The sequence below is a fragment of the Typopeltis vanoorti genome, chromosome 2 (genome assembly GCF_054136105.1).
Source record: "Typopeltis vanoorti isolate ZY-2024b chromosome 2, IOZ_Tvanoo_1.0, whole genome shotgun sequence".
Classification (NCBI taxonomy): domain Eukaryota; kingdom Metazoa; phylum Arthropoda; class Arachnida; order Uropygi; family Thelyphonidae; genus Typopeltis; species Typopeltis vanoorti.
In genome coordinates this window covers 101664488-101683514 of record NC_143550.1, presented here as the reverse complement: position 1 = coordinate 101683514, position 19027 = coordinate 101664488, and the positions used below count along the sequence as shown (strand labels likewise).

The window sequence follows — 19027 nt, the reverse complement described above, 5'->3', positions numbered from 1 at the left end:
ATTCTTTGAGAGCTATCCCGAGCTTGATCTTTTAGATCACTGCATTTGGCATCACAAAGCATTAACATATGCTCAAAAGAACGATGGTAATGCAATGAAATGGAGAATTTTGGATGAATGCAAGAATAGAGAGAATAACAGAGAGAGAACAATGCAAGCAGTAGTAAGATGCACGTAATATGCATCTAAATAGAAAAAAGCCCACATGCTGACGTTTGTTACTTAAAATTTTCCAAATTTAAATCAGACCATTGGTCTCCTTGTACCGTTCTATTTTTTTTTTTTTTTTTTTTTTTTTTTTTTTTTTTTTTTTTTAATAATAATAATACTTAATGGTAGCTGAAAATACATTTAAGAAGTCTTGGTGGCTTGTATGTTAATAGTTTTTTTTTTTTTTTGTGTGTGTGTGTGTGTGTGTGTGTGTGTGTGTGTGTGTGTGTGTGTGTGTACTATGGGAATATTTGTTTACTTACCTAGTAAAAGTCCCCCTTTCTAATTAATTCTGCACCTATTATAGTAATTTAATATGCAAATATACTCTTCTAATAAACGATTTTATGATTTCCTTAAACTTTAACTTCCTCAAAATTTCTCAAGCCCTCAGTTTGGCAGATTCCTTGCACACACACACACCTCCCCAAGTTTAAATTTTAGGTAGCCAGCATACTAAGTTATATACTCATATAAAATCACTTATTAGAGTAGTATATATATATATATATATATATATATATATATGGTAGAACATGGTATGAACAATTGGTGATCCTCCCCCCCCCAATTGCTAACTTTTATATGGAACATTTTGAGCAACTTGCTTTAGGCTCCTCTCCTTTAAAACCCAAAGTCTGGCTTAGATAGTTTGAGGATGTTTTCGGATCTGGTCCCATGGCCACCAGACACTAGACACATTCCTTAGCCACCTAAACAAACAACACAAACGCATATAGTTCACAATTGAGATTGAAAAACAGAACACACTTCCATTTCTAGATACACTTGTCACACATCTTCCTTCTGGCAATCTCTCCATCACTGTTTATCGGAAACCAACACATACTGGCCAATATATACACATAAACTGCTACCACCACCCAACACAAAAACTAGGTGTCATTAATACTCTAAAAAACAGGGCTCTGAAGATCTGCTCCAATGAACAGGCACTAAAAGATGGATTTAAGGTTATCAGCAATACTTTTCAAAAAAATGGGTACAGCCAAAACACTATTAACAAAATTCTCTATAAGACCTCAAAAAACAAAGATAAACCAGACTACAATAAAACTATAACCATTCCTTACATTAAAGGGACATCAGATAAAATAAATGGAATACTACAAAAATACAACCTCAAAGCCATCTTTAAACCTCCTGCTAAAATTCAAAAGCTTACTAAGCTCATCCAAAGACCCACTCCCTCTGCTGGCCCACCCTGGAGTATACCGTATTTACTGCACCTGTAACATACCATATATATATAGGAGAAACAGGACGCACAATTCCTATCAGACAAAAAGAACATAAATGACACATTAAATATAATAATTATGGTGAAGCTGGTCTTTCTGATCATGCCCGGAACACCTTACATAGAATTGACTGGAAAAGCACTAGTTGTCTGCATCACACCAAAACATGGTATGAATGCAAATTTCAGGAAGCCTGTGAGATTATTACCAAACCACCCCAAACATATGGAAGGCATATATTCGACCCACAGAACCTTCCTCTCTAAGAGCAACTATAAACAGGACTGTAGAAAATACAGGATCCTAAATCAAAAATAACAATTGTAATGCTAAAAATAGGACATCACTGTTACTGAAAGAAACTATCTGTAAGAAAGAATTTTTATTCATGTTATCATAAACAGAATTCAGCTTGATGTAGTTTACATTTTTTTTTCACTAGAGGTCATGCCAGTAGAATAACTTCTGATCAATTCATTGTTTCTCTAGCTTACTGTAAGTAAGCTAGAGAAATTATGTAATGTAACTCAGCTTGTCCTGTATATTTGTATATGCTCCAGATGATGATCTTAACATGAAAATCGAAACGTCGGGATATTAAAATAGTTATTTATAATGCAGTTGTAAAATCCATAATTTCTAAAATGAAAACTATTTATTAAATATTTTTTTAGAAAAAATGGAACCAGTACTGGCGAGAAAGAGAAAATGAAAATTAAAACTGCCTAAATAATGGACATATCTCAATGCATCCAGTTAGATGAGAGCCTCAGCAGCTTAGTCGGTGTTGACAATGCCCTTTGGTTGGAGCGATCTGGGTTCAAATCCCATCTAGGATGAAAAAAAAAAACATTATCAGGTTCTTGATATCTCAGCTAGATACCTACCCCTCCATTTCCTACTGGGAATGCTCCTGCTGCTTAGAGAACTTTGTTGTTAATGTTTACTTAGAGGATAGCATAGTGGTTCAATAATTTCCTTAATTTCTATGCCCAGAATGATCTTTTTTCTTCTCCACTGACTGTACTTACACTGTACAGTGCAGTCAGTAGAGGAGAAAAAAAAAATCATTCTGGGTATAGAAATTCACAATTTCACTATAGTATGAGGTAATGAATTAATGAATTCTGACTGCATAAAATTCAGATTGCAATGAAATGTTTGTAGAACCAAATCTGCATAAGCTGTGGAGCGGCTGTAAATTCTTAAAATAATAGTTATTATTTATGTAGAGTGGTATGTGGTTCTGTTGGACTTAACTATCAAAGAACAAATACACACTAGTACTCTACTTGCCAGGACTTAGAGTGTTTTGTAGTTATTTTGTTATTTAAGTGTTAAAGACTAAAAGTGAACTGAGATGCCTATCATATTTTAGGAATTAAAATGAAACGCATCTACTAGCCTACAATTGAAATTTCAATTTTCCCAACCTCCCACCCAAAATGAGATGTAATATACAAGATGAATATTAACAGCAAGCACAAGTCTGTGAAGTGTAATGGTTGGAACGGGACTGACTAATTCAAACTGATTTTCACAGGACCATCATCTAATGGAACAATGCTCAGATAGGATGTGAAATTATTCACCATGTTCACACAGAAGATGAATATGACATTCTAATGGAACAATGCTCAGATAGGATGTGAAATTATTCACCATGTTCACGCAGAAGATGAATATGACATAGTGTGCATTCTGATGTTGAAGAACCAATATTTTGCCCATTGACATACACCATCATGGATGAATTGCGCATACATGTGCAATTCATCCATGAACTTATAGGCAATGCCAGAGTTATCAGATGAAGTGAGGAAAACAATTTGCAAAATGTGTTCTTCTGGGTTCAAAGAAAATCCATATATAATCAGGAGAATGAACATCTCAATGTGATGCATGTGTGTGTGTGTGTGGTGGTGGTCAACAGTAACACTGCAGTGTACTAAACTGGATTGTTCCTGGTCTAGCAAATCAACACATATCAGTGGCATTGCGTGCTAATTTCGGTTGGGCATGCTGTCATGTGGGTTATGCAACCCACGCTACAATTACACGTCAATTTGATCATATGATTGGGCTTGCATCTGCAGAAAATTTTCCAGGGGGGTGTGCAAAGCTTGGAGACAAATAATTACATCAATAAACGTCCTTTAGTTTTTTTTTATGTAATTATTTGTCGATGTAAACTATAAAAACTATAAAATTGATGCAAAATGAAAATTTTGCATCGATTTTAATGATCTTTAATTCTTGGGGGGGGAAAAAAAGGTATTCAGAATTAATAGTTTTTAGCACAATTCCATATATAAAAAAAATTGACCAGCATATTTTATTATGTAGATGGCATTGGTGTAGATCAGGGCTTCCCAAACTTATGGATGTCAAGGCCCCCTTTGAAAAAATTAAAATATTTCACGGCCCCCATCGAAAAAAAAAAAAAAAAGCGTAATATAGACATACATTATACAGGGTGTTCGGGATAAATTTGACATATTTATAATTAATTATATTTTTCCGTAAGTTACATGTATTAACACACACTTCTCTTCATTTAAAAGTTTGGACCCTTCTTCATTCATATACAAGATGTCAGAAAGGATGGATAGCTGGAACCCACCTGAATCATGGAAGAGAATAACTTGTATCATGATGATTCGTGCCCGCCATCAAAATAAGGATATTACGACTGCTGCCCAATGCTCCCTGAATACAGTAAAAACAATCAGGCATGAAGTAGAGACTTGCAATGGTGACTACGAGGATGTAGCAAGAAGAAAGATCCCTAGCAGACAATCTGATTGCGTTCGTACAGCAGAATTCCTCGCAAATCTGCAGGAACAGGTGTTGAAGAACCCTGGCATTGGAATTCGGGCTTTGTTCGTGGAGTTGCTAACTGTAGTCAAGCCCTGGATAACAAGGGTAGCCAATGGTAGGCCGTATGTATGGCAGCAGGATTCGGCCCCTTGCCACACCTCTGGGAAAAGTCAAAAATGGTTGTCTGAAAATTTCTACGACTTCACCAGTCCAAATGTTTGGCCTCCAAACTCCCCAGACCTTAACCTCATGGATTATTTTGTATGGGGCGCAGTTGAAAAAGACACCAATCGCACTTCCAGTAATACAAAAGCCCAGTTAATGGATAAAATTAAAACAGTTTTTGCGGCCCTTCCCAGGGAGACTGTAGCATCAGCTTGTTCGAGGTTCCGAAGCAGAATTGAAGCTGTGATCGATGCTAATGGTGGTTATTTTGAGTAAATCTTGTTGATAGTATTGTAATTAACTCTGCCTGTAATGTTTTTTTGTCAATTCATTAAATTTAATAGATACAAAGAAGATTTTCTTTTTCCTTACGAAACTGTCAAATTTATCCCGAACACCCTGTATTTATTGTATTTATATTCAATACAATTTATATTCAAGAATTTGCATTTGTAATCTTTTTTGTGTTTCTTATCAATACCATTGAAATGAAACTTATGAATTAGAATATATTTAAAGAGCCAAGAGGCTATTTTTCCGGCGGTGTAAATTAAGTTAAGGGGATAATAAATCCCTCTTTATTTTAAAGCCGGATACGAAACTCAGAGATCAAAATCCAAGAGTTTCATGCCGAAGAACTATCAGTGAGTCCAAGCATAAGTCATCACCTGGGTAGTACAATACTAGGGCAACTCGTATCAATCATTATTTTAAAGCCAGATTCGTATCCGGCTTTAAAATAATGAGGGATTTATTTTCCCCTTAACTTAGTATATATTTAATAATGTTCATTAATCACCAACTACGCAAAAAGCAAAATTTGTGAACCACTCTAATGTGTGATTTTTTCCATTAAAATATAAGAACAAAAAAGAAATAATAAATAATAAAAATTAAATACGTTTCTTTTAAGATGAAAAAAAAAACTACTTAGTCTCAAAACATTTTAAATTTGTTTTCATTATTTCATGGCCCCCTTCAACATACTTATGGCCCCCAAGGGGGCCACAGCCCACAGTTTGGGAAGCGCTGGTGTAGATGATACAGTCAGATGTAGTTGGTGAACTGAGTGGCAGAGACGGAGAGTTGAAGAGTAGGTACCCTCCCTCGATGAGTCTTTCGACTCCCTGAAGGTGTCATAATAATAATAATTAGCATTAATCTTTCGCCAGTTATCTTTGACTAATGGTTCAGGTGCTTCATCCTAAATGGAGGTTTCGGTTCATTTGAAGGTCAGATAACTGAGAGATTATATAATAAATTTTCAAATAAATTATAATTACATTGTATTAAAATAGGTGCTTAAATTTAAAAAAGGGGGTGCTTAAGGGTCAAAGCTGTAAAACTGAGAGGAGACCTCCACATAGCCTTTAAAGGAATGTGGAGAACCGACCAGGGCTTCTGAGATAATGTCCAATCCTCATCTTCTTGTGATGCAACCTGTTGGGTATCTATCTACCTGGACACTGAACGGACGAGGACACTGGCAATTTGGAATTTAGCCGACCAAATTGCATTCTTATTGGCTTAAACCACAATATTAAATGATGGTACAACATGATAAAATTTCATGCCGGCTGGGGTGTTGCCTGGTTAAACAAGACTCCCCATTGTTTCTGCCATGAAACCAGGGCAAACAGCGAAAAGTCAGCTACTGGAACAAATCCTAAAATACACCCCAACTCAATATAACCAGAATCGAAGATCGGTACTATCAACATAAGAAACTCTGAATGGCAAAGAAATGGAGCTAGCTGAGGAATTAGATAAGTATCAGATCGACATAATAGGGGGTGACTGAAATAAAAATGACCAAAACTGGCGAGCTCTTTTTGAGCAATAAATACCACGTCATTTTCAGCCATAGTATTCAACACTGAATACAAGGCTAATCTTCTTGAATGGCAGGCAATTTCAAGTAGAGAGATGTGGGCAAATATCAGAATGGGGAATTGGACAATGAGACTTATTTGTGCCTATGGTCCCACAGAAGGTTCTACTAAGGTAGAAGTGGAGGAATATTTTGATGCTTTAGAGAAAGCATCTGACACAATGAAAAAGGAAAAGTTGGTCCTTGTTGGGAAATCTAAATAGCAGAGTAGGAAATGAGTGTCAGACATACAAAAATATTTTAGGAAAATTTGGAGAAAACAGCAAAGCTAATAATAATGGCAAATACTTGTTGGATTTCTGCTCAGGACATGGACTGGTTATTACTTTCACCATGTTCCAACATAAAAATATGCACAAATTCACATGGAGAGAAGAAGCAAGGAATAAGAAAAGTCTCACTGACTATGTTATTGTTGATAGTGATGTTTTCTCTCTAGTGCAGGACACTAGAGTGTACAGAGGATTTGTAATTGGAAGTGATCACCATTTAGTCTTAAGCAGGATAAAATTGAATTTCATATTGAAAAGAAGAACATGTAAGAAAGTTTTAAAATGAATAAAAGTTGAGAAGCTGTCAGAGGTGAACTGTAGACTAAAATATACAAACATTATTCAAGAAAAAATGGAAGAGTTTGAGAACAGGAATCAAACCTTGGAGATTCAGTGACAAGCTCTGAAGAAAAACATTGACTGATTCTGCCAGAGAGGCATGTGGTGAGGTTGTCTGCAAGGATAAAAAAAATCAGAACTCCCTGGTGGACACAGGAAGTTAAAGAGGCAGTGAAGGAAAAGAAGAAAGCATAGTAAAAGTTCCTGGCAAATAAGTCAGCTTGTGCTCTTAGAGAATACAGAGACAAATGTAAGAAAGCTAAACGCTGTGTAAAACTAGCTAAACAAAAGTCATGGGAAGACTTTGGTAGATATTCTGCAGGTTGTTTTTCGGAGTAATTACTTCGAAAAATTGCTAAATGAAACTAGCAGTGATGACAGCACAGTGATAAAAAACACTGACCAGGCATGCCTGGTCAGTGTCAAAAAACACTGACCAGGTAGAAAAAAAAACATCAAAAGTCTGAAATGTGGAAAAGCAGCTGGAGTAGATGATATTAGACCAGAAATGCTCAAGTATTAAGGTATAAAAGTTTTACAGTGGCTACACTACATAGTTCAGAGGGCCTGGACAGAAGGACGAGTAGAGCTCTCATAGTACCCATATATAAAAAGGGAAATAAAACTGATTGTGAGAATTACAGAGGTATTTCTCTACTGAGTGTTCCTGGTAAGATTTATGCCAATATACTTGAGAAACGGTTGAGAAGGATTGTGGAAGAGAAGCTTGGTGAGGAATAAGCTGGATTAAGGCCAAATAGATGCTGTCAGGATAAGATTTCACTTTACGACAAATAGTTGAAAGTCATGGGAATATAACAAAGATCTGCATTTCAGTTTTGTAGATCTGGAAAAAGCATATGACAAGGTGCCAAGAGAAAAGCTATTCAAAATGCTACAGTTGCATGGTGTCAGTAGATCATTATATCAAGCAATACTTAGTCTTAATTTGAGTTGTAAGTCAGCAGTTAGAATTGAAGGAAGTACAGGGAGATGGTTTAATGTTAAATCTGGTGTCAGACAAGGATGTATATTATCAACTCTGTTATTCATTATCTATATGGATTACATTATGAAGGAAAGCGGTATTAAACCTGATATCAAAATTGGAGATGTCAATGTCAGCTCCTTGTTTTATGCGGATAATGTTATACTTCTAAATAAATCCGCTACAAGATTACCTAACTAAATTGAATAACTGTCGTGATAGATATGGGATGAAGGTCAGCAATAACAAGATAATAATGAAAATAGGCAGACACATTGAAAATATCAACTGCGTTGCGAACGGAGAACCTGTGTAACAAGTAAAACATTTCAGCTAATTAGGCACGATTTTTTAGTGAAGATGGCAAATTAAATATGGAAATAGACAACAGAATCAACAAAGCTGGCATGGTAGGAAGTGAACTGAATAAACTTATATGGAGTAAGAGAGAAATTAGTCAAAACGCTAAATTCGCTGTATACAAGACAGTGTTCAAACCAATTTTAACTTATGGATCTGAGAGCTGGGTCAGAAGTAAAACACTTGATCAAAGACTAGACACCGCAGATATGAGAGTCCTGAGAAAGATTAGGGCCGTGAACAGATGGCATCAATGGCAATATCATTAAAAATGAGGATATTAGGAAAGAACTTGACATTGTCAACATTCAGGAATGTATTAGCAGAGCTAATCTCAGGTGGTATGGTCACTTAAACAGAATGGGCGAGGAAAGATTAGCAAAACAAGTGTTCTCTGCCAGGTTGGCAGGAAAAAGACCCAGAGGAAGACCAAGATATAGGTGGATTGATATGGTACAAAATTTGCCTTAGACGATAGAAATATAAGATCTGATAATGTTGGAATCTTGACAAGTAACAGGCTGATTTGGAGGAAAATTGTAGATGGGAAGTTAGTAATGATGTAAATTTTTCATGTAATACTATCATATCCTGTACACCCCTTGAGGGTAAATGTCAGGAATTTGATGATGATGATTGTATTAAAATAAGAAATGGAAAATAGGATTTGCAAAGTTGGGATTTAGCTGACCAAATTGTATTCTTTATTAGTCAAAACAACACAAATTAGGTGGATAACATGATCAACTTCATGTTATGGGAGTTAAACAGCCAAACAAAGCTCCCATTATATTCATCAAGGAACCAGAATAAACACTGAAAAGTCAGCCATCGGAACAACCTCAAACTCAATAGATGTGAAGAGAGCATAATCAGAAGAGGCATCAACAGAAAAGAGATGCATACGAGGGTGGTCTGAAAAGTTCTCGGCTAACAATGAAAAAATGAATTTATGATTTCAAAATTATTTTTATTTTTCAACATAATCCCCCTTAAGACTAATATATTTATTCCAGCAATGTTCAAGCACTATTATCCTGTCCCTGTAGTGGTTCTCAGTAAGATCTGCAAAATACCCCTCTACAGCTGCAATCACCTCATGATTAGAAGACAAACGCTGACCAGAGAGGAAGGATTTTAGTTTTGGGAAGAGATAGAAGTCAGAGGGAGCCAAATCTGGGGAATAGGGTGGATGTTACAATAATTCATAGTGCAGATCGATTAATTTTCCCATTGCCAAAACACCTTTGTGGGCAGGTGTATTGTCCTGACGAAAGATGATTTTTTTTTTTTTTATTCTGCAAACCGGGTCTTTTCTCACGAATTTTTTCATCTAGTCTGATTAAAAGATCAGAATAATATTCCCTGGTTATTGTTTTACTCTTTTCAAGATAATTAATAAACAAAATGCCTTTAGCATCCCAAAACACTGATGCCATGACCTTTCCTGCTGATGGAACAGACTTTGTCTTCTATGGCACTGAACAACTGGCTTCTGTCCACTGTTTTGACTGCTGTGTAATCGTGAATCCAAGTCTTATCCATAGTAATAAATCTACGCACAAATCTGTTTTATTCTTGTTAAAACACTCCAAGCACTGTTCAGAGATTTTTCAAGCTAGTGTCTCAACAATTTCACGCACTTCGACTTGCCTGTAATCCAATACTATATCATGCACTTGATCAATGATTTCTGGTGTTGTTGCACTTTTTAGATGTCCTGCACGTGGATCATCTTCAAGGCTGGTATGGCCACATTTAATCTTGACAGCCCATTTCTTAATTGTCGAAAACAAAGGAGAAGAGTGCCCATAAACTTTTATGAACTTCGAATGAATTTCTTTTGCCATTAAACCTTCTTTTACAAAGAATTTCATAACCGCACGTTTACTCAATTGTATCCATTTCAAGGGATACAGACAATACTTTTGCTTCAGACAGCTGTATATTAAATGGTATGGCCACATTTAATCTTGGCAGCCCATTTCTTAATTGTCGAAAACATAGGAGAAGAGTGCCCATAAACTTTTATGAACTTCGAATGAATTTCTTTTGCCATTAAACCTTCTTTTACAAAGAATTTCATAACCGCACGTTTACTCAATTGTATCCATTTCAAGGGATACAGACAACACTTTTGCTTCAGACAGCTGTATAAAACAAACTACTTGATAGAATGACTTGTAATTTCACATGGATGCTTCTGACAGATGTACCAACTTAGAAAAAAAAAATCTTGCCGATAGTGTTACCATCTATGGTAAAGGCCAAGAAATTTTTAGACTACCCTCGTATCTCAAGTTATTACAGAAATACTGTTAAAAAACAAACATTTAAACAAGCAATATAATAAAATAAAATAAAAAAACTACACAATGATTTGTTCAGGCAAAAGAGATCAAAGAAAGGAAGGGGATTTTCTAACTCATTCTACTTGAAATTGTCTGCCATTCTATGGCAGACAATTTCAAGTAGAATGAGTTGGAAAAATTACAAAATCGGATTTTGGATAATGAGACAATTTTTGCCTGTCGTGTTTCACATGCACAAATGGTCATAACCTCTGTTTTCTACTAAGAATAACGGCAATAAAATTTCACCCAACCAAACCTTGAATCTCTCCTTATAAGGAACAGCACTCCACAGACCATTTGGGCAACTTGCCTCTGGATCCTTTCCAGCACTTCCAGATCGCCAAGAAACACAAACCTGTGCATGGGTCCAGATCAATACCTGACAAAAAGGGATAATAATCTCCTTATCACACTACTGCCAACATGTAATCTCTGTAATTACAAAATAACAGCAGAAATTCGGACTTTTTGACCTTAGTCACTGGGAGAAAAAGATGCTTTATTCCCCCCCCCCCCCAAAAAAAAAGGAAGCAGCTGTTCCATAATAAAGAATAATATTAAGTGAAAATAATTTAAATACCATAAAAATGAGTGAGACTGTTATAATTTTTCACTGATTTAAGTGCAATTGTTTTAGTTCATGAAATAAGTGGATAGAGAAAATTAAAAAAAAAAAAAAAAACAGTGATTTTTTTTCAAATGCCTGCAACACCTGAAGAGAAATTTCAATCATCTCAAAATCTAAAAAGGTATTTCCAAGGAAAAATTAAAATCTAACCGATTGTTAGATTTTTAAAAACCTAATACAGAACATAACACAGAATATATAATGATGAAATATGCATTCTGAGAAATATAAGAGAGCAATTAAAATAGTACAGTCAACAACATGATAACAATGATATAGCTATTTATGTTTTTGACAATCTCAACTGTTTAATTATATGTGAAGCATTTAGGTGAAAGCTTAAGTGTTTGTTGAATTCTTTTATATTAATTACATTTATATAAATTAAATAGTTACTAAGAGATAATTACCTTAAAGAGCATGTGATGGAGGGGAGGGGGGGGACCGGGGATTTGAGTGTTGGACCTAGTAATCGCATCAAAAGATATATCTATAACTACAGCAGCAAATTTACCTCTGAAAGTGACCATGCAAGTGACCTGGCAGGTTGTTCAACATGTGGAATTTTCAGTCAAAAAAAGGTTTATGTGGAAATACAAAGCTGGTGATTATGACAAACTTAAGATGCAATTTGGGAAAGTGCCATGACATAAGAAACTACAAGGAATGAATGTCATTAGTGCATGGAAAGAGATCAGGGATTGTTTGAGCGAGGTAGTATCAGTCTGCATACACAGGGTCAGGAGGATAAACAGAGTAGGGATTAAGTGGATGAGTAGCAACAAAGCAGGAAGCTACAAAAAAGAAAACACTGAAAAGGATATAAAATAAAAAAGTGTCAACATGCTCAAGAGCAATATAAAGCACAAGTAGGAGGGTGATGAGTTGGTAAGGAGTACTAAATCAGATTCTGAGACAAAACAAGCTAACCAGGCCAAAGTATATCCAAATGTGTTTTTTTTTAAAAACCACTACATAGCTACATAGCAAATAAGAGAAAGAATGATTATGGAAAGATAACTTTACTCAGTGCTGATGGTAGGAAAGTGACAGAAGCAGAAGAAATAGTTCAGTTACTAAGTGATCACTTTGCAAGGGTTTATCATCCAGTAATGACTTTGTAGTTACTGACGTGACAGAGACAGATGTGATCATTGTGGTAGATGAACAGTAAGTACTCAGTATATTGAAAAATATCAATGCGAATACAGCAGTGGGCCTGGATAGTATATCTGCCCATGTGCTATTAGGACCACGAGATGATCACGTGCAGGGTGACCAGTCATTCGAGGACGTCTGTTAGAAAGGGATATATGTGGAATTATAAGACTGGTAATTACGAAAAGCTCAGGAAACAGCTTGCGATAATAAATTGGAAAGAGGAACTGGATGGAAAGGATATCAATGCTGCTTGGGCCATACTCAAGAACTATTTGGTGGAGGCAATATCAGAGTGTATTCCAAGGGTCAAGAGGGTAAACAGAGTGGGTGTAAAATGGATGAATCAAGAGATAAGGTATGCAATATGGAAGAAGAAGGTATTATGGAAGAAACACAAAATGAGTATATATAACAACCAGTTGCATGAGAAGTACAAAGAGCAGGTGAGGAAGGTGACTAGCTTGATAAGGGTAGCAAAAATGCAGTATGAGCAGCAGTTAGCTAAAGCAGCCAAAAAAAATCCTAAGGAGTTTTTTCGATATGTCGCCAGTAGAAGAAAGAATGATTATGGTAGAATGGGAATGATTGGTGAAAACGGAGGAATGATAACCGCTGCAGAGGATATAGTTGAGATATTTAATGAGCAATTTCTAAAAGTATTTCATTCTTGCGAATGTGACATCAAGCAGAACTTGAAAGTAGTGGGAGAAGAGGAGGAGGAACTGTTAGTAAGTGAACAGGAGGTATATGAGGAATTGAATAGACTTGATGTAAATAAGGCTGTGGAACTTGATGCTATTTCACCACGTGACTTGAGGGAATGTGCCAGAGAGTTAACAACAGCTTTTGTATATCTTTTCAACATGAGTCTCTCACTGGGTCAAGTTCCAAAAGAGTGGAAAGAGGGTAAAATTGTTCCAATTCATAAGGGAGGTGATAAGAGTAAGGCTTTGAATTATAGACCAGTCTGTGTGTCTGGAGTTGTGGTCAAGGTATTAGAGAAGTTAGTTAGGAATAAAGTTCAGAATTGGGTTGACAACAGAAAAATACTCTTTGGTGGCCAGCATGGATTTACTAAAGGAAAATCATGCTTTAGCAACCTGCTTATTTTTTATAATAAAGTGACAAATGCGTTGGATAAGGGTATTGCATATACAGTGGAATATTTAGATTTTGCAAAGGCGTTTGATAAATTGCCACATGACAAGTGGTAATTAAATTGGAACGGATGGGGCTGAATAGTAGATTGGTTCACTGGATTGGAAATTGGTTGTCTGATAGGTATCAGTGAGTTGTCTATGGAGGAGCGATATCCCAGAAGAGGAAAGTTACTAGTGGTGTACCTCAAGGGTCTGTTTTGGGTCCATTGCTGTTTAATTTGTATGTAAATGATATCTGGAGAGGTCTGAATGGTGATGTGGAGTTGTTTGCAGATGATGCAAAGTTGGGCAGAGCTATAAGGAGTAGTGTGGATGCTGTAGCTTTGCAAGAGGACTTGAATACACTGTCTGAATGGGTAAATAAGTGGGGATGTCAATTCAATGTCTCAAAGTGTAAGGTTTTGAAATTTGGGAAGCAGAGATGGGATGTAAAGTACATAATCGGTGCGAATATCTTGGAAGAGGTAGAGGAAATGAGAGATCTGGGAGTGAATGTAGACAAGGACCTAAAATTTCGGGGACATGTTACTAAAATAGTGAAGACAACACAGCGGATAATGGGAATGATGCGGAGGACATTGACTTGTAGAAGTAAGGATGTTATGGTTCCTTTGTATAAGGCTTTGATCAGGCCACATATGGATTACTGTGCACAGATCTGGTCACCTGGTTTTCAAAAAGATAAAATTGCATTGGAAAAAGTTCAGAGGCAATTGACTAAGGTGGTTTCTGGTCTCTGGAATGTAGAGTATGAAGACAGATTGACAAAATGCAATTTGCAGAAATTGGTGGATAGAAGGAGGGGCGGGGATATGATTGAGACATATAAGCTGTTGAGTGGTTATTACCAGATTAACGTCGGGGAGGTTTTGCACAGAATGGGTGACGATAGCAGGAGAACAACAGGTCATTCCTGGAAGCTGTATAAGGAGGGTGTGAGCAAGGGAGTGAGAGCAGGTTTTTTGCATGGAGAGTGGTGAGTGATTGGAATGCTTTGCCCGAGAGTGTGGTGTATGCAGAGACAGTGAATATATTTAAGGCACAGTATGATAAACTGTGTGTATAACAGTGGACCTCCCATGATGAGTCTTTGACTCCATGGAGGTTTTTATAATAATAATAATAATAATAATATACAAATTAAGTGGCAGTGCCTCTAAGTTATTTAATCTAAGTCTCAGCTCTGACAAGGTTCCAAGGGAGTGAAAAGAGGTAAGATAGTTCCATTACATAAAGGTGTCTCCAAGACAGATGAAGCAAATTACAGACAAATTAGTATCTCTGGAGTAGTGGTTAAAATATTGGAAAAGCTGGTTAAAATTAAACTCAGAATGGGTGGATATGAATATGATACTTTATTGGGGGCAGCATGGCTTGGTAAAAGGTGGGTCCTGCCTTAGTAATTTATTCACATTTTATAATAAAGTGATAGCAGCATTGCATAAAGGAAATGGCTATACCATAATACTGCTGGACTTTGCAAAAGCATTTGACAGAACACTACTTGGAAAACTATTACATAAGTTGGAGCAAATGGAAATGGATAGGGGAGTGGATGATAGACATCAAAGGGTGGTGTATGGTGGAATGGAATCAAGGCAAATGACCGACTAGTGGAATGCCAAAAGACTGTAATAGATCCACCACTCTTTAATTTCTATATTAATGATATATAGCAGAAGATTTGAAGGGGAACATTTAACTGCTTGCTGATGATGCAAAACTAGGGAGGACACATGGATCAAGTATAATGCACTGTGGGAAGGGTAACTACCCAGACCAGTTTCAACCTTTATTGAGGTCGTATAAGTGGAAGTCACACTCACAAGTAATACCAAGGTTGAAGTAATGCAGAAATCATATTTCCACATAAAAGTAGCCAAAAGGTGTCACAGCTTATTATTAAAATACTCTGGATTACTGATAGATATTGAAAGTTTTTCCACTTGATTATACTATACATTAAAGATGCCAAGAAATTATATTCTTTGTTTAATCCTTTATCCAAGTGTATGCAAACAAAGTTTGCACGTGAAGTGACTTCAAGAATGGGCAACTCGTATACAGAGGATAATGACTTCACATCACTTTAGTATCCCATAATGCAAAACCCATCCTTACAGGCATGTATAATACTATGCATTATGGGAATAGCCACTACCCAGACTGCTTTCAAACTTTATTGAGGTGAAAAAGTAAAGGTGTGCTCATCGTAGGCCTAGATTAATTAGTATACGGGGGTGTAAGAGAGCCTGATAGTATTAGGTCTTATCAGTGGTATCACTTTGATGAGGTCTTATCAGTGGGAGCTAGACTCAGAAGTGATACCACGGTCGAAGTAATGCAGAAGTCATAATTTTCCTATACACAAGTAGTCAAAAGGTGTCCACACTGTTATAGATGTTGAAAGTTTTTTTCCACTTGTTTATACTATAAATTATAGATGCCAAGAAATTATATTCTTGGTTTCATCCTTTATCCAAGTGCAAGCAAACAAAGTTTGCATGTGAAGTAACTTCATGACTAGGCCACTTGTATATTTTTCAATATCAATCTCTAATCCAGAGTATTTTGTTAATAAGGTGCGACACCTTTTGACTACTTGTATATAGAAATATGACTTCTGCATTACTTCAACCTTGGTATCACTTCTATGTCTGGCTCCCACTGATGAGACCTCAATAAAGGTCAAAACTGGGTAGTGGCCATTCCCATAATGCATAACGTTATACATGTCTGTAACGATATGTGCTTTGCATTATGGGATACTAAAGCAAGTGATGTGAAGTCGTTAGCCTCTATATACAAGTTGCTCTGTCGTGAAATCACTTTACATGCAAACTTTGTTTGCTTGCACTGGGATCAAGGATAAAACCAAGAATATAATTTTTTGGCATCTTTAATTTATAGGGAAGGCAACAGTTGATAAAGGTGATGTAAATATTTTACAGATGATTAAATAAATTGGCAGTGGACAGAGGATAATGGTTGTCAATTTAAATGATAGGGAAGGTATTGTCCTTCTTTATAAGGACATGATTTGGCTGCATGTTGACTACTGAGCACAGATTTGGTCACCGGAAGATAGGGGAAAAGTGGAAAAAACAAGAGATCACACTCATAAATTGCCTAAGAGTGTGGTCAGTAAGGGTGCAAAACTAGGTTTTTGACTCAATGGAGTACCTGTATAAATAATAATGATATTTATTTATAAAGAACTTTATATGAAATTCTTTATATTAAACTCGCTCTTCTTATGAAAGTCAAACTTTCATAAAATGGAAAGCAAAATTAAAAACATCTCACAGCACATATATAATTACAGGCTCCTAGACAACCATACTGGAGATCTGATGCATCTTGGAAAATTACTATGACTGGTTTTTTTTTTAATTTAGCAGGGCTCCCAGATTAACTTTTAATATCAGTCTCACACAGGTGAAAGAAACAATAGCTCACCATTGCTATGTTGGAGAGGAATGGAAAAGAAATCAACTGACATTTTTCTTGAAAGCTGAAGGTTGCATTTGTTGGGAAACACTTCACGAGAAAGACTGTTCTTTTAGAGGAAAGAGATAGATTGAATAAATGAGGAAAAAGAGAAGTATATTCAATATTTGCAGTTGGCTTGAAAAGGGATGATGTGCAGTTGCTGCTCTTGTTTTAAGATGCCCAACAGAAAGCAGAGGAATGATGGTTGCCAGACAATCATTCAGTGGAGCAACCTGTGGAAGTAGCAAACAAAGCTGAAACAGTGCATCTGCAAGACTCGGCTAAAAACATCTGCTAAAGAGAGTCAGTGAGGGAGGGATCATTTATCAGCCTAATCACTAACTTCTAGATGGCATCAAGAATTTTTAAGGATGTTTTGGGTGTAGGATTGCATCTAAGGATGGGCATATTTGGGATTTGTTCCAAGTTAACAGCTGGATAGGTAAAAATATTATCTTTAGTGAAAAGAATGCCTATATTTTTAGAGACTTGGGAAGCATCTACCGATGTGATGTTTTTGTCTGGAGGTAAATGTTAGCCCAAGTAGCATTGAAAAAAGTAGGTTATTCTTGTCCCACTAAAGATTGGTATAGAGATCACGGTACACAATGAAGATTGTGTCCTGTAACAGTGGTGCCATCTTAATGAGAGAAAGAGGTGGAAGTGCAGGTAAATATAAGTGTGCCCAGTGGTCTTTCACAAGGTACTACCCACAAAGATTTGATCCTAAGTGGTAATTTGTGTATTACTGAGAGTAAGAATAGGTGAACTGGATCCCTTGGGGGGGAGGGGACGGGGGGGCAGCATGACTGCATCTTAGTAGCACTGAAAATGACTAGGTTATTCTTGTCTCATTGAAGGATGGTATGGAGATCATGGCACTGGGTGTACATATCTTGAAGCTTGAGATGTCTGAACACTACATGATTTGTCAAATGAGGGGGAGGAATGAAGCATATTATCATTGGGAAAGATGTGGGCAGGATTAGAGATATGTCAGAGTAGGTCATTTATATACAGGGGTGATTCAGAACTCTTGGGCAAAATTTAGAACACACCTAAACAAGCAATTTTCGTCATACAATGCATGGTCCGAACTCAAGCGGTGAAGGCTAGAGGGCGCTTTCCAGTGAATACTTATAAGCACTAGTTTTTGCAGTCTTCGTTATTTTTACTGTGGAGTGCAAAAAGGATGGATTCTTTCACAAATCAGGAGAAGGCTGACATGCATTTCATTTACGGAGCTGCGGATGGGAATGCGAGGAGAGCCCAAAGACTGTACTGAGAGGTGCGCAAGGGGTGTGAGGACGCCACGTGTTACAGAGGAAATTCTACGTACGGTTGCAGATCATCCCGAATGTAGCACGTGAACGATTTCCCATGCCATATGTGTGCTCCAATTGATGGTGTGGCAAGTTCTACGAGATGAACGATTAAACCCCTACCATGCACAGAGGAATAAGCCTTGACATCTGCAGATTACTGGCCTCGTGTGGATTTTGCACAAGTGGTTCCTGCAGCAGACTGCAGTGTAGCCGGATTTTGATGGACATGTCTTATTCACTGACGAATGCACCTTTACACGTGAGGGCATTTTTAATACCCACAATTATGTGTGGGCAAGCAGAAATTTGCACGCCACACGTCCACATTCGTACCAGTGGCGTTTTTCCATAAATGTTTGGGCTGGAATCCTACATGACCATTTGATTGGCCCATACCTTCTGCCAGCACGACTGAATGGGAGAATGTACCTCGTATTTTTACAAGAGGTCTTGCCAGAATTACTGAACCCTGTTCCAGCAAACACGACAGAGCGCCATCCCCATTTCAGCGTGCATGTGCGAATGCCTTAGATGCAACATTTCCAGGACGATAGATTGGTCGGGGTGGTCCCATCGCTTGGCCACCACAATCTCTCATGT

The 19027-nt window shown here is 36.9% G+C and overlaps 1 protein-coding gene across 7 annotated transcripts in view; it reads right to left on the bottom strand.

The window, feature by feature from the left end:
* The window catches only part of LOC150109296 (upstream stimulatory factor 2-like), a 260743-nt gene that overhangs the window by 135536 nt on the left and 106180 nt on the right, over positions 1–19027 (bottom strand). The window lies entirely within an intron of this gene.